Raw genomic sequence first — 21978 nt, forward strand, 5'->3', positions numbered from 1 at the left:
GAATTGATGCCTTTGAACTGTGGTGCTGAAGAAGAGTACTGAAGGTACCATGGACTGCTAGGAAAACAAACAAATTCATCCTGGAAAGGGTCGAACCGGGTGGTTCCTTGGAGGCAAGGATTCTGAGGCTCCATCTAACATACTTTGGACATGTAAGGAGGGATCGGTCCTTGGAGGGACATCATGCTTGGTAGGGTGGAGGGACAGCGCAGGAGAGGAAGACCCTCTATGAGGTGCATTGATTCAGTGACTGGGATAATCGGGATGGGAGTGTCAGAGGCAGTGCGACTGGCACAGGATAGAGCAGGGTTTAGGGCTATTGTACATAGGGTCGTTATGAGTTGCAAGCAACTCGACGGCACATAACAGCAACAACAACAACAACTTGTAATTCTGTCTCTGAGCACAACAGATGTTCAAGCTGGCTTTATTGTTCAAAATTAAGTTTCTTGAAGAGTCTTGGGCTCTGAATGTCTCTTATTGCAGAATCACACCTGATTTTGATGAAGCAGTAATAACAGGTGACTCATTACACTTTCTTAGGACCCTGGCTGATTGTCTGCATCTCTTCATATGAATGAAGGGGAAATGTTCCCTCTTCATGTCAAAGAACAACAAAAATGAACCCTCCTGCCAGGTTGCCACAGCCCTGAACAAAACCCTGGAGCCAGCAGCTCCATCTCAGCCCTCAGCCAGCCACGTCTCTTTGTGCAGAGTACAAGCTCCAGTTGCATTAGGGCAGCCCTGTGCCCTCTACACGGCTGGGAGCAGGAGATCCAAAGTGTCTCCACCAAGCCCTCTGGACAGAATCTGAGGGAAACTGTCTCCTGTACTGATGATCACTCCATATACAGCACATAGAAAAGCAGCCATTTGACCTGTCATAGTGGGAGTGCAGTGACTCACCAAGTTCAACCCTCTGTTCTTTTGGACCTCTGAGAGGCAGATCTAGACAAAGTTTCTGTCTTTTCAATTTCTCTGTCGCAATTTATAAGGCAGCCTCCTATATCACTCCAACTAAGAAAAAACACATCGATGGTTTCCCTGGGACAGCAGCACATATCCAGTTACCTGCACATTTTGCAGTTACCTTCTTTGGCATTACAGTTACCAGAAACTTCCTACCTTTTTTGGCTTCTCAGATTTTAAATCTCTTATATGCCACATGGCTTAAGGTTGCCCCAGTCAAATCCAGTGCACAAGATCTGGTAACGTTTCTCCAGCATGTGAACTATGCATTAGTTGGTATTTCTTGCCTTGTAACTCTATTCAAAACAAAGATTGCAATAAGGTAGTCCCTGCAGCATCCCCAGTTCCACTCTCCACACTTTCAGTTAGCAGTGGTCATGTTAGTTTTGAAAATATTAAACGAGTAGTATGATGAGAATTCATGCTGTCCTGTGAAGTAAGCATGCTGTATAAACTACCTGTTCATTAGTTATAAGTTACTGTGACTAATTAATAAATTAAATTTTATCCTAGGCATGTAATAATTGGGTACCATCCATGGTTTTTAACATCTACTTTATCCATTGTCTGAGGATATATTCTTTGTAGATAGTGAGACATTATTGTACTTTTAGTTTTTTATTGTTTTTCAAGGATTAAAATGTTCTGATGGTATAGTAGATTGAGTGTTGGTATGCTAACCAAAGCCTGCAGTTAGAAACCACCAGCTTCTCTATAGGGAAAAGATGAGGCAGTCTGCTCCAGTAAGGATTTCCAGCTTTGGAGATCTCATGAGGTCATCCTAGTCTGTCCCATAGCCCATAGCAACACTTTGAGTTAGAATTTACTCATGGCATGTATTGGTATTGAAAATCAGAATTTACAGATGACCCCAAAGGAAACATATTTTGAAAGAAGTCTAAAAAATATGAAAGATAACTATAATAAGCAAAATAAGGGGTCCTAGTAGAGTGGAGCACAATGCATCAGGCTCCTAAACAAAAGGTCAGAGGTTTTGAATCCACCAGATTAGAACTGCAGAAGAAAGATGAGCAGTCACCTCCTGTAAAGATATACAACCTCTTCTCTGGTGTCTACAATTAACACCCTTGTACCAGCAGTCAGGCAATCAATAGAACTCTCACATTGGAAAAGTTTGCAGTCAGGGATTTCTCCAAATTATTGAGGAGTAATGATGTCAGTTTGAGGGCTAAGGTGCATCTGATTCAGGCCATGGTTTTTCAGATCACTTTCTATGCATCTGAGAGCTGGACAATGAATAAGGATGACAGAAAAATTGATGCTTTTGATCTGTGGTGTTCGAGAAGAGCACTGAACATCCCATGGACTGTCAAAAGAACAAACAAATATGTCTTGGAGGGTTCAGTCAAAGTGCTCTTTGGAGGCAAAAATAATAAAACTTCACCTCACATACTTCAGGCATGTTTCTAGGAAGGGCTATTCCTTGGAGAGGGACATGTTGCTTGGAAATGCAAAGGGTTGGCAAAGGACAGGAAGAACCTCAATCAAGTGGATTGACATAGTGACAGCCACATTGAGCTCTAATGTGTCAGAAAATAGGAAGATGGCACAAGACAGGACAGGGTTCAGATCTGTTATTCATAGGATTGCTATGGGTTGTACTGGCCTTGATGGCACACAACAACAACATGGTGCCTACACACAAGCAAAAATCTTCTGAAGATTATCCAAAAATGACTGGAACAATAGATTGATACAGAATGGTCAGAAATACAAACTAGATTTAGAAAAGCCTGTGGAACTTAGGGACATCATTGCTAGATGTCAATGTCAGATGGATCTTGGCTGAAAGCAGAGTACTAGAAGAATGTCTATCTTTGCTTTATTGAGTAAGCAAAGGCATTTGATTGCATGGAGCACAACGAATTTTAACTAAAATTGAGAATAATGGAAATCCCAGAACACTTGATTGTGCTCATGCCAAACCTCTACTTAAATCAGTATGCAGTTGTCTAAACAAACTGCAAGCGAGAAAACATGGCATGGTTCAAAATCAAGAAAGGAGTGCATCAGAGATGTGTCTTATCTGCACATCTTTTCAACCTATATTTGGAACAGATCATTCAGGGGGCTGAATTTTATGAAGAAGGATGTGGCATTAGGATAAGAGGAGGACATAACAACATAGGTTATGCAGATAACAGTTTTGCTTGCTGAAACAAAACTGAGGAGGACCTGAAGTGTTTGCTGAAGAAGGTCAAGTACTGCAGTTTTCAATACAGATTGTAGCTCAACATCAAGAAAACAATGATTCTCACTACCAATTGGTGGGCCAATAGGCAGTATCGTGACAGACAAGAGACTGAGATTATTAACAATTTCAACATTGTTGGCACCAGAAGTCAAGAAATCAGAAAACAAGTTGCACCGGGGACCTCTCTAAAGTACTAAAAAGCAACAATGTCAGTCTAGAGACTAAGATGTGTCTTATCGAGACCATGCTCTACAATTACTTTGCAATTACTCAGAAAGCTGGACAAGGACTAATAACTACAGAAGAAGAATCAATGCCTTTGAGTTGTAGACTACCAAGAGAACAAGCATGTCTGTCCTGGAGAGGATAAAACCAAATTGCTTCTTGGAGATTAGAAATTTGGAGCTCCATCTTACATACTTTGGGCATGTTTCCAGAAGGGACAAGTCCTTGGAGAAGGACATCATGTTTGGAAAGATGTAAGGTCAGTGCAGGAGAGAAAAATACTGGATAAGATGGATTGAAATAATGACTGTGGTAATGCAAGCAGGTGTGTCAGAGATGGTGAGGTTAGTTCAGATAGGGCAGAGTTTGGAGCTATTGCTCATAGTATTGCTATGAGTCAACATCACATAAAATCAACAACAGTCTTAGGGCAAAGAAAGCTCTCATGGCCTAGGATCAAGCATCTGCACTGCTAACACAAAGGTATAGGGACTGAATCCACCATTTGTTCTATAGAGAAATATGTACAATCACCTCTCATACAATTTACTGTCTCTGAAAATGTGATGGAAGGTCAGCTACAAATTAGTTCCAACTCAAACTTACATAACAACAATTTGGTGGCCTATTGGTAAGAAGTTGCACTCCCAACCCAAATGTAGGTGGTTTGAATTTGGAAAAGAAGATGGCAAGTCTCCTTTCATGGGATTTACAGTCTCTGAAAACTCAATAGTGGGTTAGCTATAAATCAGTTCCAACTCCAGGGCAATGACTTTGCCCTAACCAAATGGAGGATCATTGAGTAAGTATCAGCTGGAGGGAAGTGGACTTTTAGGAACAAACTGAAAAAATTTTAATATTTAATATGCATATTATAGGTTTATAAAGACATCTTTCCCAGAATTATCCAATTCTATCTCTGAAAAAGAGTTAAAAAGAATAATTTAATAGCCATAGAACAGAGGAAAAAGTGAAGACAGAGTCTGCTTGGGTTCAGGTAGTAATATATTGTCCAAACTGGTGGCTTTTCATAAATAAAAATGAGCAGTATGATACACCAAGAACTGTCCATGGCAAACTGAGGACCTGAGCATCCTATATATTATATTAATAATAACTGCATGATTTGGGGGTTGAATAGTAGAAAGCAATAAAAGGATTAATTTTTGCATCAAGCCAATAAGGATTTTCTCTAAAAATAATGTTAGTGAGTTCAAACTCTGAACCAGAATGGAGACATAGAAGGTATTTTATTTTTTAATTAATACTGATGCTCATCAGATCTCCATGTTATTACTGGAGAAAGGTTAGGTACTTTATGAACTACAATTCAAAGGCACTATTTCAGAAACAATGGTGTTAACCTTAAAGAGCCCTAAATGGAAATAATATCTTGGTTAACCATTCAAGCACACACTAATTACTAGTGTTTAAACAAAGTAATTTTTAAAATGAACTGGGAAGAATTATGTAGACACTCACAGACATGTGTTTAACTTTAAAAAGTTCTGTTAATGGTAAACATGTCAAATAAAGGAGGGAATAGATAGACTTGCTTAGAAATGGAGCCTAGCTAGAGTACTTAGACCAGGGAGAAGAAGGATAGATGTCGTTTCCTCATTGGTTTATCATTTAAACAGAAGCTGTTATTTAGCTTTATCCTTGTAGTATTTTAAAAGGAACTTGAAAACACACAAGCATGCATACCCCCAACAAAGGAAAATGAAAAGTTAAAACTGTGTTACAAAACCATGATAGATTTAAACACACAAGGATTAAAGTGCAAGACTAATTGCTTTCAATTAAATATTATATATGACTCAACAAGGAAAATACCATTAATTAACTATAAATTTCAGACTATTATATGTGTTTCCTTGAGAGTGACTAATTCTCCAAATAACTCTGAGGAATGAGCAAATATTTTTCCCCATCATACAGCTAAAGAAATGAAAATATCACTACATTTAAAAACCTACCCAAGTGATACCCAAGTAAGAACCACTCAAATCCACCAAGTTTAACAGCCTTTGGGTCCAGTTTTTCCTAGTGGGTTGGGATGCTGAGGGATATTTCATAAAACCAGATCTAATAACAGATTAAAAATTTGCTTCAGTATTTCAGGATCTACACAGTGAAAATGTTATACTGTATGGTGTTGAACAGCCTAGATACAGGTTATGGAAATGCAGTTCAGCCTAAATATCAGCGATTTCTTTTGTGCCAACACAGCTACTTTTTTTTTTTTTAAGTGGGATAAAAATATCAGAACCCTTCTATTTCTCCCAATTTCAGTTGAACCTCATAAGGTCTGAAGAGTCCATAATGGGATCTTTTGGAGAATTTTAAAAGTGGCCAAAAGCTGTGAGAACACCTTCCTGAATATATCGGGAAGTCTGTACCTTAGTGAGTATCCGAAGGTTTTTCTGTGTAAAAGTCTTAATAGCCTTCATTGTCTCTGTTTATTGGCTCTAAAGCCCATTATTTGTTCTATAGGCAGACAATGTGAAGACTTTGTCCTATGAAGAGCTAATTTATTTGTGATATGCTGTGTATGTTAGTAATGAAATACAGGCGTGATTGTGCTTTTATTTTGATGATGCCATTGCATTCCAGTAAGAAGAGATTTCACAATTTAATGACATTTCCAATTATAACAGGTTCAAGTTTCTGAATTTCGTGGAATTCACAATGAAATATATTAGCACATATGTCTCCTAAATACATTGAGCTCTCTAATAGTAAAATTTAGTTCTGTAGTCTCATTATTCTGGCTGGGTTACAAAAACAACAGTTGTTTAAGAAATCAGCATTAAATATTAAAGAATAAATGTAGCATTTAAAGCATTAAGTTTAGTTGTCTCTGACTTCATGTAACTCGGGCTTTGGTTAACATAAAGTTAGCATATCAGGTGTGGAAAATTGGTGCCACTTTGATTTCAGGTTCAAAATTAAATACAATGTGGTTCTAAACATAGAAAGATCCCTGGAATTTTACCTTTAGAAAGGCTTTCTCTGTAGCGTGGAGCCTATGAAAGCTATTTCCGTGTGCCTTTTTCTCTTTTGTGCCTACGTCATCGATTTAAAGGGTTTATTTATTTATTTATGTATTTAATTTTAAGAAGCGCTAGGACGTTCTGTAAAGATCATCATCTATGTGCTAATGACAAGTGAGGACAGAGACTGTGAGGATGGTGGGGAGAGCTGTGCTGTGGCAGCCCAGGAGGATAAGGGAGCAGGTAATTCGGCGCTCCCAAAGAATCTTATTCCACCCAAGAAATTTGAAAGAATACAGGAGGGTGGGGGGCAGCAGTCCTGCATCCCTGAAGGGGCGTGGCTTCCCTCCAGAGGCTGTCCAATCGAATTCCTTCAGAGGGAGCTATCCGGAGAAGATTGATGAGGGTTGCTAGGCAACCCCAGCGTCTCCCTCCCTCCTGACCCAGAGATTGTGCTGCGCACCAGCCCTCTCCTGGGGCTCTCACTGTGCAGTGGGGTAGCGTGCGGGGCAGAGCTGTGCACCGGCCTGGCCTCGCTCCTGCCCTCTCCTTTCTCCTCCAGCATGCGGTCTGCCGGTAGCATCAGGACCACAGTATAGTTCTTCCAAGGGTTGACTCTCAGTCCTCGTTCTCTTGCAGGCTGCCAATAAAGCTCCAGCCCAGCTTCAAAGTTGGAGCCGGTGCCCTCTCTGTGGCCCACGCCCCTTCACTCCACTCCTCAGAAATTCCTCAACCTTTGTGCGCACGGGTTAGGATTGCAAATACAGTGAGGTGAAACAGTCAGCAAAACTGCCTGGGCTTCCCATACAATAACCTTCCCCTCTAGGTTCCCTGGCTCACTGAAGACTCTGCAGATACACCCTATAAAAGGAGGGAGGCAAGGGAGGAGAAGAGGGAAGGAGAAAAAGGAGGAGGGCGAAAGAGGGAAGGAGGAGAGAATGTCAGGAGGACCGAGCCTAAGCCTAGAGTTCCAATTAAAGGAGGTCTCAGCCCAGCCAAGGTGAAGGAAAGTTGCTTCTGCTCCTGGAAGTGGGTTTGCTTGTGAAGAGGAGGAGGAGGAGGGCGAAGCCTGGAAGTGCTCCCCTCCCCTCCTCGGAAGACCACTGGGTCCCCCCTTTTCCCAACCTCCTCCCTCTCTTCTTCACCCACCCCTTCTTTTTCCCACTCCCTTTTCACTGGGAGGCTTGGATGTTCTGCCACCGGGCCTTGGTCCAGCGCGCAGCCAGGAGGGGGCGGGTGCAGGGGGGCACTGTGACAGGAAGCTGCGCGCACAAGTTGGCCATTTCGGGGGCAAAATAACTTCTCCCTTGGATTTGGAAAGGACAAAGCCCGCAAGCTACCTCTTTTGTGTCGGATGAGGAGGCTAAACCATGAGCTGGAGCCCGGGTGCAGGCTCAGCCACCACCGCTGCCACCACGGTCAGCTCCAGTCCCCGCCAGGAGTTGGCAGTGCGAGGTAAGAGGCGCGGAGGAGGACGTGTGCCCCTCGAGGGTGCCCAGAGAGGGTGCCCAGAGAGGGCGCGGAGAGTCGGCTGCCGCGTGGGGCACGCACAGCCGAGAAAGTTGAGGCAGAGCAGGGACCAGTCGTTACAGTTCTGCCCAGGGGGGTGAAGGTGGGGCAGAGGTGATGTGGGTGAGCAGAGTGAGAGTTTGTGTGTGGATGTGTGTGTGTCCTGCGCGCGCACAGCTGTGCACTGGCGAGGGAGGGAGGTTCCTGGATGGTCACCAGCAGTCAGGGTGCTAGGGGCGAAGGGACGACTGCACACCTGCAGACCCCAGAGAGACCAGGCTCATCCTCTAACCTCCTGCAGTTCTTCTCCAGACTCAGGATTCCTTCCCATGCAGGGCTTAGTTGGGCTTTGTGCACGAGGAACCGTGCAGTGACTGGCTGACACACACATGGTTGATGTGGGTGTGGAGGTTGCCAGGGGAGGTGGGCAGCGGGCACTGGTCGGTGGTGGTGCTGCTGCTAGGATCGGTGCTGCAGTTGGGGGCGGTCAGAGGTGTTACCTTTTACAAACACGCTGGGGTGAAAGCCCTGACTCCCTGCCCTTTTCTTCTTTTAGCTTGATCAGAAGCCCAAAAATCGAGATTGGGAGCCTCTTTCATTGATCTGTTCCATTTTCTTATCTGACAGTGAGATAACTCAGAGAGGGCGGGAGATTCGTGGTCTAGAAATAGACTAGGTAACATGCCCAATAAGCTTCCTTCTAAGGATTTCAGTTCGATTTATTTCTAGTTCCTAGCTTGAGTGAATACATGTAAAATATTCTTTAAAGAACAACATTTTTAGGCAGATATTTTTGAGGAAAGGTGCTCCTTTCAGGTATTTTAGAGCATTGTACGTTTTGAAAATAACTAAACTGTGTACTTCTAAAATTCGTGCTCAATTGTTCAGCTAATTTGTTAGTCAAATATTTCTGCTGTTATCTTAACAGGAATAGATGTATTTACGTCATTGGTTACATGTTGGTATATTCAAAGTTGAAGTTCCTATGAGTTGAAGACCTCAGCTGTCGTCCATCACTTTGAATTTCTTTGTGTCACTTACTCTTCGAAAACTGCTAGTAGAACTAGATGGTGCTTCTTTGTGAGGGAGATGAGCACCCATTTGTTGGAGACAAATAGCGTTAGTTTAGTTTATGCAAGTCTTCAGTTTTTCTGGTCACACCTTTTAAAGCTGCTACTTGAACTCTAATTATTTGTCTAAGCACATTTGATGTGTGACTGAAAGCATCTACATAGACACTACAGTAAACTCCTCAAATAACATCATTCCTGCCTAAGGTGTCTGGACACTATTGTTAGTTAATGATTCTACAGTGCTAAGCACAATTCCCCTTCCCCCACCCCCCCAAAAAATGCCCACTTGAATGTGAGTATGTGTGGAAGCTCTTGGACACCTGCTAAAATGATATCTTCCCTTTTTGATGACATTGGCATATTTACTAAAAAGGAAAATCCCCACCTGTGGGTTTCAGTAGTCCAGCCTTCAGGGTTCTGATCATTCAGCAGAAGTACAAAGATACTTGGAGAAGGCATGCCCTGAGGCTATCGTGATTTATGTTCCGAGTTAACACAGGTGCTCTGAGTGGAAAATTAGGTGAAATCTTGAATTTTACACTCTCAAAAGGCAAACAGTAAAAATTTCAGAATACCTACATTAGCTGGAATAAAGAATTAAGGGATACTTCAGGAATACTTTTACTATTAAGACCCTTCCCTTAAAAAAAAAAAATAAAAATCTGGACTCAGATAGACCCCTGCTGCCAATAAAAGGTAAAAACAAATCATAAAAATTTTGCCCAAAAAAGATTAGGATTAGGCTCAACTTCAAGGCATGGGGTACAGAAATATCTCTTTTCATTTGAAGTGAGAGGTATTATTTTACACATCAATAGTATGTGATCACTAAGTTGAGAATATGTGTGAAACGTATCATGAATAAAAATATTAGGATTAATGAAACATATGCTATTACCCACTCATTTGTGCATAATGGTCCTTTATTTAAAGTTGTAATGTATACAGGAAAGGAAATTACTATAAATTCACCTCACAATTAAAAAAAACCTAGAAGAATTATCTCTGATTTGATGTCATGACAATTAAAAATGATACATGGAACAAATAGAAAGGCATCATAAAAATTTCTTTTTATTTAAATTTAAATCAGTATTTTTGTCAAAAGAACTGGTATGAATCCCATAAGGTCATCAATACTCCCCTTGTGGTTGCTGATCAATTGGCACTCACAACAATGAGGAGGTCATATTTTATATCTTCCTTGAGTACCAGAAGATGAAGACACCCTTAAAAGTAGTCCTTTCTTAATCCATCTCAACCTCTTTTTATATTCTCTGCTCCTCTAATAGTGTCCAGTCGTGATCTTGATCCAGGGACTTCACCCCCCTCCTTCCTAAATGGAGCTCACATGTAGCCTGTTTGCTATATTTAAGTAGCAAAGGATTTGTACAGAAGGGATGACATGTTTCTATTTGCTTTCTTATACTCAACCTCAAGAAATCATTAAACAAAGGCAATGTGAATTAATATCCAATCTCCATTGAAAAGCCAGGAGGACAGTGTGCATTATGCACATTGGAATGTAGCCAGATTTCCAAGGTGAGACATGTTTTCCCTAGGGGCAACTCCCAGGAGGGGATGGAAAAAAAAAAAAGGAGGTGTTTACAAATAGTTGCCTGCTTCGCTATTTTACATTGAGTTCAGTATGCATTTAAATCTATTCTGGCATACTGGTGAATACATCAAACATACACTAGGTGAATTTTTTCAGATTACTCTCAAGAAGTAGCATCATATGACAGCAGATGATCCATGTTGATAGGATACAAAAAACTAATACAATCATAGCAATCACTGTAATGGTAAAGACTATTGATTGGCTCATTCTCCTGCTTCCACCTCTAATGTAGGCTTGGTCTTGGTCTCCACAGCATGCTGTATGTCGGAGAACTTTATTCCAGTCTAACTTGAAATGGATCAAGTAATGACTTCTAGGGTTTTTGAAAGATTATTGCACAATCCATTATGCTCCCTATTAAGAACTTTGTTGTGATAGTCTACCTAATTTCCTCCTGGTTTTATTTTATTATTTGGTCTCAATATCCACCCCACCCTCTCAGACCCGTTCATTCTTTTGCTGGATTTGAAGTCTTCATCCAATGTTTATATAAGACTTTTAGGCTACAAAAGCTTTACACAATTCCAGGAGACAACACAACATCTTCGCTAAATAATGAAGGCACATCTTTAAGAAATTTGTGTGTATGGCTTTGTATTCCTCATCAATTATCTTACTAATTAATATAAGAGTGAAGAACTTGCCTTCTGTAAAATAATGACCTATGTGAATATGGAGATGATACCTTCTAAGTAATATTCTATGTGGATGCACATTTCTGAGAAATTTTTATCATAAAATTGATGTCAATAGGACCCTGTCACCACCCATACTACAAGGAGGAATTCTGTGACATGCTAGTCTGATGCTCCACTGAGCCCCAGAAGCTGTTGTCATGTAAATTCCACTATTGAAATGAAAGTAATTTCCATAATTAATAAAATGTGCTAGGAATAAAATAGTGTGTGTAGTTTGGATCAGGGCTTGGAGGGAGTTCATTCCAAGGTTTGACCTGCTGCTGAGAATTTGCATTTCTACTTCACATATATTAAATCAGAATTTACATTTTAACAAGCTCTCCAGGTGACTCTTCTGTATATATGAATCATCTGGGGTATCTTTAAGAATTACCTGAGGTTCTTGTTAAAATGTAGATTCTGATTTAGTATAGCTGGGTTGGAAATGCAAATTCTCCACAGGAGATCCAATTGGAATAAACCTGTTTCAAGCTTTGTTTGAGATACATAGGTTAACATGGTGTATTAATTCCATTAGAATTTTCAGTAGCCTCTTCATGCTGAAACAATGTTGAAAGTATTGGTAGAAATAAGTCCCAATTCTTCACTGTGCTATACCATGAAAGGTAAGCTGAAATGATGCATATGTCATGATGGAATGATATTATATTTAAATGTGGATACCATATGTGAAGGTTATGTTAAAAATAGAAAAGCCAGGGTTTTTAGTTTGTTCACTTAAAATCTGTTTGCAAGGCATCCATGCAATCTTCTTTTAAGATCCTTAAGCAAGTATCTGGTAGACTCACCTTACCACTCAATTGTTTCTTTAAGTTCCAGCCATTGAGATGCAAGTTCTGCTAGACAGCAGAGGAGTAAATGATAAACCAGGAAATACATTCCTACTTTCCACTTGGCAAGTCCCAAAATATAAGACAAAGAGTAAGGTGAATCAGCAGCTAAAACACAATTTACTACTGTCTTCTTTATTGCTTGTTAAGCGTTAGATGATACATAGAAACATCTATGTAGACTAAGTTAAGAGAACGTTAAGGAGAAGTGACATTCTGAAGCTGAAAATATGTTCAAAGGAATAAAATCAGGCTGTATGGAATAAATAATTTTTAAGCTGGCATTCTCCTTCCTGTGAAGCCCCAAAGTGTTTTTATAGTATCATTCATTACATAGCGGTGAGTACCCTCAAAATGATTTTCCTTAGAAACAAAGAAGAAATCAATTTTCTTGGTAAAAGAAAAGTAGGCCATTAATATATGTGCCACTTCTCCCTACAACAGAGAAAAAAAATCTCGAGTCTTCCTACACAAAATGTATTCTTTGTCATCAAATGCATAACCTTTTCACGGAACTGGCAAAATTATACCGCACCTTAAGAATAGGGAGTTCTGGGGGCATAGTCTATAGACTGCTAACTTAAAGGTGACATTTCTCTGGTAGTTCAAACCCACTAACGACTTCATGGTAGAGAAGGGCAAACTCATCTTACCTGGTTTACAGTCTCAGAAATACCATGGAGGTTTGGCTACAGGTTGCTTCATACTTGAGAGCAATGAATTGAGTTTAAGAGCAGGACAAGATATAAACTTCAAAGACATTCATATATAATCTATTTCCTTATAAAACTCATTTTTTAATAACTCAGAACCAACTCAGAGGTGACTCTCTGGTGGGTTTTCAGAGACTGTGTCTCACACAGGAGGAGATTGCCCACCTACCTTCGATGGACCAGCCTTTGGGTTAACAGCACAACTACCTACTGACTTGCCCACCAGGACTTCTTCAAAATCTCTGTAAGCATAGAAGAAAATAACATATTTGAAGATAAAGTCATATGCTGGCCTGGTGCTTTCACAGAAAACCCACAGCATTTTCCTTTTTATATTCTTTGTCAGAACGTACCTTACTATTATTCTCCAAGCATGTGGGTGTGGGTGTGGGTGTGCGCGCGCACACACACACACACACACACACACACACACACACACACGATTTGGCTCAGTCTAATTGAAAGAATATCGATCACTATCAAATGGTTAGACATTCTATGAAATATCATGCAAGACACACAGCTTGGGAATCATATTGCTATCAATATTATAAAGTTTGGAGTTGGAAGGAATTAACTGTACAACAATTTGAAGAGACTTCTCTAAGAAAAAGATTGCCAGATGAAGGAAAATGTAGCTAATAGAGCTATCAGTCTAAATATCTTTATTAAGCTTATATTATGACTGATCCGGGCTATAGTCTTTGCAATTACATGCTATGCATCAGAGAGTTGGACAGTGAATAGGGATGATAGAAGGAGAATTGATGCCTTTGAGCTGTGGTGTTGGAGAAGAGTGTTGAATATACCATGGACTGCTAGGAGAACAAATAGGTTTGTCCTGGAGAAGGTGAAGCCAGAATGTTCCCTTGAGTCAAGGATTCTGAAGCGTCGTCTGACATACTTTGGGCATGTTGCAAGGAGGGACTGGTCCTTGGAGAGGGACATCATGTTTGGCAGAGTGGAGGGGCAGTGGAGAGGAAGACCTTCAATGAGCTGGATCGATTCTGTGAGTGGAGTGGTGGGAATGAGTGTGTCTGAGATGGCTAGGTTGGCACAGGATAGTAGGGCGTTTAGAGCTCTTGTTCATAGGGTCGCTATGAGTCTCAAGCGACTCGATGGTGCATAACAACAACAATGACCAAAGGGACCTCTGGTGGACTAGTAGTTAAGGAGTTTTCCCTATTCAGAGGCATGCAGTTCAAATCCCCTAGTAGAGCTGAAGAAGAAATATAGGCTGTCTTTTCCTATGCAATTTTCACCCTCTGAAAACCCACTGGAGGGTCACCTAAAAGTGGTCATTGCTTATTTTCTGACCAAAGCAAAATGCACATGTATTTCCTGATACACCATGGAATACACTGTGCTGTGTGTGTAAGGTGAAAGATCTAATGATGTCCTGCTAACAGATGAACATTATTAACCAATTGGCATGTGTCTTAAATATTCTGCTAAAACATTAAATAGAATAGTTTATTTAACACTTTAATACTCATTGGACTCCTATGAAGTGGGTATTCCTATCTTTTTTTTTTTTAACCAAAGAAAGATGGGGACAGGGGAAGAAGAAATGAAGTCCCAGGGAGATAAAATAATTTACCTTATTTCAGAAAGCCAACAAGGTTAGAACTTAAAATCTACTTCATACCCCAAACCTTGCCAAAGTTTTATGCAAACAGGCAATAAAATAGAAAGACATCAAGAAACGTTGTGGTTTTTGGAAAAAAAAAAAGACATGTTTTCCATTGAGAAAATTGGGCTGAATTTTTCTAAACTGTTTAAGCTAAGCTTCACACATTCTGTAAGCTTCATATATAGTGGAGGGTATTAAGGAAGAGAATAATGTCCAGTGAAACAAAGCTTGCCTTCTACCTCCCCTAGATGAACAATTCCTTTTGAGAATTAAAGAATGCAATAGGAAAACAAGAAACCTGGGAAAATGTTTAGAGTCAGCAAAATGAAGAAGATACAATAAAAAACAAAAAAAATAAGGATGGTTCAAGATAGGATAGGATTCAGATCTCTTGTTCATAGGATCACTATGAGTCATAGTTGATTCAACGTCACCTAATACCACCACCAATAGTCACAAGCTAAGAAATAAACATCAGGTATGTATGTAAACATGGAGGAAACCTTATTTCCGGGAGCCTAATTTGGGTGAACATCACAACTTGAAAAATTATACACAGTGATGAGAATATAGTCTCTCAAATAGTAGTGGAAGGGAGTAGCATTTCTGCTATATGACTAAAATGATGATGTTTGATTTCTGTTATTGCCTTCCTACTTTCTACCAGGAAAACAAGTTGGTAAAAATGCTTCATTGAGCATTAAAATTTTGAAATTTATTTACCCAAAGTAGGAAAAGTTATCTTTGATATTAAACTCTCATTATTTTACTTACTCAGTCAGGCAAGAATTTATAATACATATATCAGCATGAGACAAGAAGGACCCAAAGATCGTTTGTTCTACACACTGAGAACAGAAGTGAGGTGACCTGCTGGTGACTCCAAAATCTTTTAGTCAGTAGGACCGTCTGGGAAAACTCGTATCTCTTGATTTTCTGATCTGGAGGCTTTCACACAGACAGGAGACCTGCTGTCTTGAGTACATGAATTCATACTTGTTTTCACACAACCAAAGAGCCAAAGCGTGACATTTTACTCAACTGGTTTTCTCTGATTTGCAATTTGGGCTGAAATACTACATAGTTCCTTTCTTCTGTACTCATTGCTATCAAATCAGAACTGAGTCAGAAGTGACTCTCCAACAGGTATTCAGAAACTGTATATTGCATGAGAGGAGACATCCCATTTATGGAGATACTGATGGATTTCAAACTCTTGCCTTTGGGGGCAATACAACTCCTTACCCATTAGGCCACCAGAGATTCCTGGAATACTTTATAGACATTAAAAAACACACACAACAGCTTAATGGATATCACAGATTTCTTTCTCCATCTGGTGGAGACTGTTTCTTTTGATTGTTGATAATACATAGTGGTGGATTATTAGTAATATTTTGTGTTTTGCTTAACAGTTTCTGTTCACCATGTGTTGGTGAATGCAATATAAGGGAAAATGCTTTCACAAAATATTTCAAAATGCATGTCAATTTGGGAGATTGCACTATAAGGTCAGAACAAGTAGGAATTGATATCTGCCTTGAGGAGTAACTGCTACCTGGGTAATCTAACTGTTTTTATTTTGAGGCACATCTCAAAGACCCTACTCATGGTAATGCATTTATCTAAGTGATTTCTGTTAAGTTCAAATTGGTTGGTGACCAGCCCATATCACACTTGAGAGCTGAGAAGTCAAGGTGTAGGACTTACATTGCTAAGATAGCTCTTCCATAGGCTACTCTTGAGAAAAATATTTGAAGAAATTGCAAAAGGCCTACCTACTGGCCTCATCTACCCACCTTCCCAAAAGTTCTTCTGCTGTATGCCACTGAGCTGAACTTGACCTATATAACTGACCCTCTAGGAGGTTTTTCAGACTCTAAATCACATGAGAGGAGATTGCCCATCTTTATCACAAGGAAACTCTAGTGCATTTGAACATCCTCCCTTTGGATCGGCAGCACAACTCCTTACCTACAGTAGTAGTAGTTGTTGTTATATGCCTTCAAGTTGCCTGGGACTCATTGCAACCCTTTGAACAACAGATCTGAGCCTTGCCCTATCCCATGCCGTCCTCAAGATCTCTGACATACTTGAGTCCATTGTGATAGTCACTGTGTCAATCTATTTCTTTGAGGTCTTCCTTTCTTTTGCTGACCCTCTACGTTTCCTAGCATATCTTTCACCAAAGACTGATTCCTCCTGAAAATATGCCCAAAGTAAATAAGAAACTTCACCGGCCTTGCTTCTAAGGACCATCTTAATTGAACTTCCTTCAAGACAGATTTGTTTGTTCTGTTAGCATTCCATGGAACATTCAATACTCTTTGTTAACATCATAATTAAAATTAATTTATTCTTCTCTCATTGTTATTCATTGTTCAACTTGCAGATGAATAGGAAGCAAGTGAAAAGACCATAGCTTGGATCAAGTGCACCTTAGTCTTCAAAATGACATCTTTGCTCTTTAGAACTTTGGAGAGGTCCTCGACATCTGCATGTCTTTAGATTTCTAAACTGCTGCAGTACCCACAGTAGCTCCTGAATATCTTAAATTCTCCATTTTAGCAAAGGTATTTTATCGAGGAAATTAAAAGAATCATGCATTTCTAGGTCCATGAAGTGAACTAACTCACTAACACAACCCTGACTTCACATATTCTTTGGAAAAATTAACTTCAACTAGTTTGATGAGGAGTGGGAAGAAGAAGTGAACATTTGTGCATACCTCACAACTTTGCCTAATGCCAGCCTTTCCTTGACTGTGACATCCTGGACATTTATGATATAATAGCTTGAAAGGATATAGGCCTTCCATGCAGTGACTGGACAAGCAAAGCACTGGGAAGAAAACTGATCATATAGTATGCTTATTCTCATCAATTTCTTTTTTCTTCTAAGTTCCTAAATTTGTATTAGTGGCTGTGTGAGGCAGGTAGGAACTCTGGTAATTTAATGATATTCTTCAAATGGAAAAACAGAATGTTTGATGTAGGGGAGAGTAAGAGGTTGAAGGAAAATGATCAGCTCTCCTTTTCCCTTTCCTTCACAAACTATACTGTCAGTTACGGAACAATCATCAGCTTGTCTCTGCTGTAACAGTGTTTGTCAAATTATGTGCCCAGAAAAGCCTGCATCTGAATAATTTTGAGGTTTACATAAAACTCAAAAGGCTGGCATAGATGTGCTCCCAGACTAATTGAAACAAATTAAATTTAGCTTGTGATTGAAGAATCCACATATCAATATAAGCCTCCAGATAACTCTTATGCACACTCAAGTTTGAGAACCCATACACTTATCATGACAATCACACAGAGAAAATCCACTGACTCGCTTGTACAGAATTGTTTCTCACAGCAGATCTGCTCTAATGGGATTAACCAGTTGTCTACAATATTTTTTAACAAGACTAGTTATAAATAAACTCAACTAATGTGTAGTTTCCATGGATTATATGAATAAATTTATTTTCTGGAAATTTTCTACTTTTGCATAGCGGTGTGCCTTCTGTTACCTTGAATGAATTCTGGTAAGATACACCAACGTGTGTAATGCATATCTTTTTAGGTATTATTATCAGCAAATGTTCCCATTTTTATCTCATTATCCTACATTTTATGATTGTGATACAGATATGTTAGAAAGAGAAATTGGTGGGGTTTAAAGAGTATTGTTAATGAAAACATTATCCCAAATTTCTTAGAAACCATTCCAGATTTAGAGAAGTGCACTCTTAAAACTCAGACTGTCTTTATAGTTATATCCTTGGGAGCTCAAGGATGTGGGAAAACACTCCTTTGTCACTATTCTCCACTCTCCCCTCCGGATCTGCATAGGAGAGAAAAAAGAAAACCCAATCCTCATTTGGCAACTTCTTATATATTCTCCACTCAGCTTCTACTCTATTCGAGTGAATTGTTGCTTAGCTGAACCTGGCAGTCCCCACAAATACTGCCAAAGATATTTTCTGAAGCAGTGTTCAGAGCACATGGGGGAAATGTTGGAGTAGGAATAAAAGATGGGCAGCCAGGACAGGGGTGGTTTGATCACCCCTAGCTCAGACACTAGATTTCTGTCTCAGGAGATCAGTCCGGCCTCTGTGTCATCATTTGTATTTCCATACCAGAAAAACAACTTTGTGAAGACAAAGCCCCCAAATAGTGAATGACATTCTAATTTTTAAAAGTCTGTTTCAGACACACGAAAAAGTTAATATGTTGAAAGCTACACTGTGTCTCCAGTAAACATTGGTTAACCATTGGTTTTTTTATAGGGCTTAGATTTGATAACGGCGCTTCCATTGGCGCTTCTCACATGAGGCTCGGTATATCCAGAACTAAAAGACATAATTATTCCAGTCAGCTCCTTCCCTTTTACTTCCAGATTCTAGGGAGAACTATGGCAATGGGTTCAGGTGTATCAGAGATGGTAAGGTTAACCTCCTCAGGTTAGGGCAAGGTTCAGAGCCATTATCCACTGGGTAGCTATAAGTCATAGTCCACTTGTAAGCACCTAACAACAAAAAATAACAGGAACATTCTTTTTCCCAGAAAGTAGGTCAAAACTGTGGAGTTGCCCATGGAGTTTCTATTTTGATTGGCCTTCTAGGGAATCTTCCCTTATTCCACAAGCCCAGCTACATCTTCTGTTCTCTTCTTCATCCATTGCCAAATCCCAAATGATCATCACTTTTCTCTCAATTTTCTTAAACAGTTTATCTCTACCCATCTTTCCCTATTATTTCATTTACTTACTTACCAGATATTTAATGAGCCCTTACTTTGTCTCCGGAGGAACCTTAGTAACAATCAGCCCTTGATTGATAGATAACCAAAAGGTTGGAAGTTTAAACTCACCAACTGTTCTATAAAATGAAGATGTGACAGTCTGCTTCTCTAAATATAGAAACCTGGAAACTCTATGAGGCAGGACTCTACTCTGTCCTAAAGGACTACGATAAGTTATAATTGACTTAAGATCAATAAGTCAAGTGTTCTTATTTGTTTGGGTTCAGGGTTTTTAGGGGGAACAAGACAATGATGGTGTTTTGGGGTTTGTTTTTTTTTTTAATCACCAAAGTAGCTAGTTGATAAAAATGGCAAAGCACTCACACACTAACCAAAAAGTTATCAATTCAGAACTACCATGAGGCTCCTTGGAAGGGAAGTCTGGTGACATTCTTCAAGGTCATAGTCTTGAAAATCCTATGAACTTCTGCTGTGCAACACAGCACATGGAGTTGCCCTGAGTCAGAATCCACTCAGAAGCAATTAGTCTTGCTTTGGTTTTACTCTGGTGGCTTAGTAGGTGGGAAATTGTACTTCCAATCGAATCCACAAGCTGCTTCTCTAGAGAGAGATGGACAATCTGCTGTGCAGTTTATAGCCTCTGAAAACCACTGGATGATCAACTATACATCATTTTCAACTCAACAGCAATGAGACTATTTCACCCTACATCCTTCTAGGAAGATAGTAAGAGTGAATAACAAGCAATTAAAAATGCAAATAATAATGAGTCAGGCAAGAGAATTAAATAAATAAATAAGAGCAGAGTAGCTGGTGGATACAAACCATGTGCCTTCAGCATTGCAGCACAGTTTCATACCACCAGACCACCAGAGCTCCCTAAATAAACAAGATAATTAAATAAGCAAGAGAATTAAAGTGCTAGAAGGAAAATATAGTGATGGGATGTGAAAGTGGAAAGCTAAAGATGACCCACCTCTACTGGATTAATCAATTACTAAACCTATTCCCTCTATTACCATGCAGTCATCACATAAGAATGAAGTATGGATTTCTTAGCTGACTCATCAAGATCTTTTACAATAATCCTCTTATAAATTATTCCAAATTCAACCCTCTACTCTACCCAAATTTTCTACTTGCAACCAAAGAAAGCTTTTACACCTTGTTTCACTTTAGTCCATTGTAATGATGCTTTCTTCTGGTCTACCACTGCCATTTTGATCCTCCAAATTTGTGCTGCTGTTATGTACCATTGTTAACGTACCATTTTGTTGGAACCCACTCATATCAGACCCTCCAGCAGGTTTTCAAGGCACTTAAGTGCATAGGATGGAGTTGACCATCTTTCTCCCACAAAACAACTCGTGAGTTCAAAGCACATGCCTCTGGGTTGGCAGCACAATTCCTTAGCACTAGGCCACCAGAGCTCTTGAATTCATGCAGTACTCATTATACAGGCTTGAATAGTAACGTATTGTTTTGGTATTAGTTGTTGTTGTTGTTATGTGCCGTCGAGTCGCCTGCGACTCATAGCGACCCTATGTACAACAGCCCTAAACTCCGCTCTGTTCTGTGCCAATCGCACTGTCTCTGACACTCAGGGCTTCTGGTGGCCTAGTACTAAGAAGCTATGGCTGTGTAGTAATCCCAAAGCAGAGCATACCACCTCACCTCCTACCCTTTAAGCTGACTACTGCACAGATTCTCACTTGTGTGAGTCCACTGCCTCTGTCCTTTTCTGCTAGGTTGGTTCCCACTCATTCGCCGCCCACATTTGGTTCCCAGGAAGATGTTCACAAATTGTTAGAGAATCCTGCACTGTGGATCAATCACAATGCAGACGAACATCTCATCTTTGCTGTTCTGCTGCCAGATCATCTAAACAACTGACAGTTGTCTCATCTCCTATATTTTCTAGCCTGCAGTTAGATGTAGTCATTTTGTGATGCTTTGTGTTTTGGTGCACATTATCTTGTCTTGATAACCTCTCCCATGTAATCCCTCAAGCTTTATGTCATAGAGACAGCACAGAATCTAAATGAGTCAGAATCAAAATGACAGCGATGGGTTTGGATTTCTATTGGGGAAAGGGTGGACAGACACATACTTACATTACAGAGTATAATAAAATGCTGTCTATTCATATGCTTACTCCTCAGGCCTTTCATTCATAGAGTCGCTATGAGTCATCTAGAACTCGACTGCACCTAACAACAACAACAACATTCATATGCTCAGATGTCTTCCATTTCCTATTTAGCTGTGAAGCCAAGATTTTAACCATGTACCCAGGAACCAGTCTATCTGGCTGTCTGTCTCTTCTCAGATGTCAAGTCAGGACTGATACATAGCTGAATTTCCATTGCATTCCTGAGGCTTTAAATAAAAAGGGAAGAAACTGCCCATCTTTCTCTCACAGAACCACTGATGGATTCTTTAAACCACCAGGGTGCTGCAGCCTCTTGATTAGTAGTGCTGCTCCCTGTGGTCTAAGGTGCCAGAGTTCCTCAGGAACCGGTAGATACCAATAGATTCTTGTAGAATATATGTATAATATTGTTGTTGTTGTTGTTATGTGCCGTAGAGCTGTTTGCGACTCATAGCGACACTATGCACAACAGCCCTAAACCCTGCTCTATCCTGCGCCAACCGCACTGCCTCTGACACACCCATCCCAATTACCCCAGTCACCGAATCAATCCATCTCATAGAGGGTCTTCCGCTCCTGTCCTGTCCCTCCAC

General features: G+C 40.0%; 1 protein-coding gene across 2 annotated transcripts in view; it reads left to right on the forward strand.

Annotated features, from left to right (window-relative positions):
- Nucleotides 1-7536: 7536 nt before the first annotated feature.
- The window catches only part of GRM3 (glutamate receptor, metabotropic 3), a 310500-nt gene continuing 296058 nt past the window's right edge, over nt 7537-21978 (forward strand). Inside the window, exon 1 of one of the 2 annotated variants that reach the window (XM_006891435.1) lies at nt 7537-7860. The gene's annotated coding sequence lies outside the window, so the exon portion shown is untranslated. The remainder of the gene's footprint in view (nt 7861-21978) is intronic. The other variant, XM_006891436.1, reaches the window with a different exon arrangement.

This window comes from Elephantulus edwardii, unplaced genomic scaffold (assembly GCF_000299155.1).
Source record: "Elephantulus edwardii isolate Elephantulus edwardi_28Jun2011 unplaced genomic scaffold, EleEdw1.0 scaffold00098, whole genome shotgun sequence".
Taxonomy (NCBI): Eukaryota; Metazoa; Chordata; class Mammalia; order Macroscelidea; family Macroscelididae; genus Elephantulus; species Elephantulus edwardii.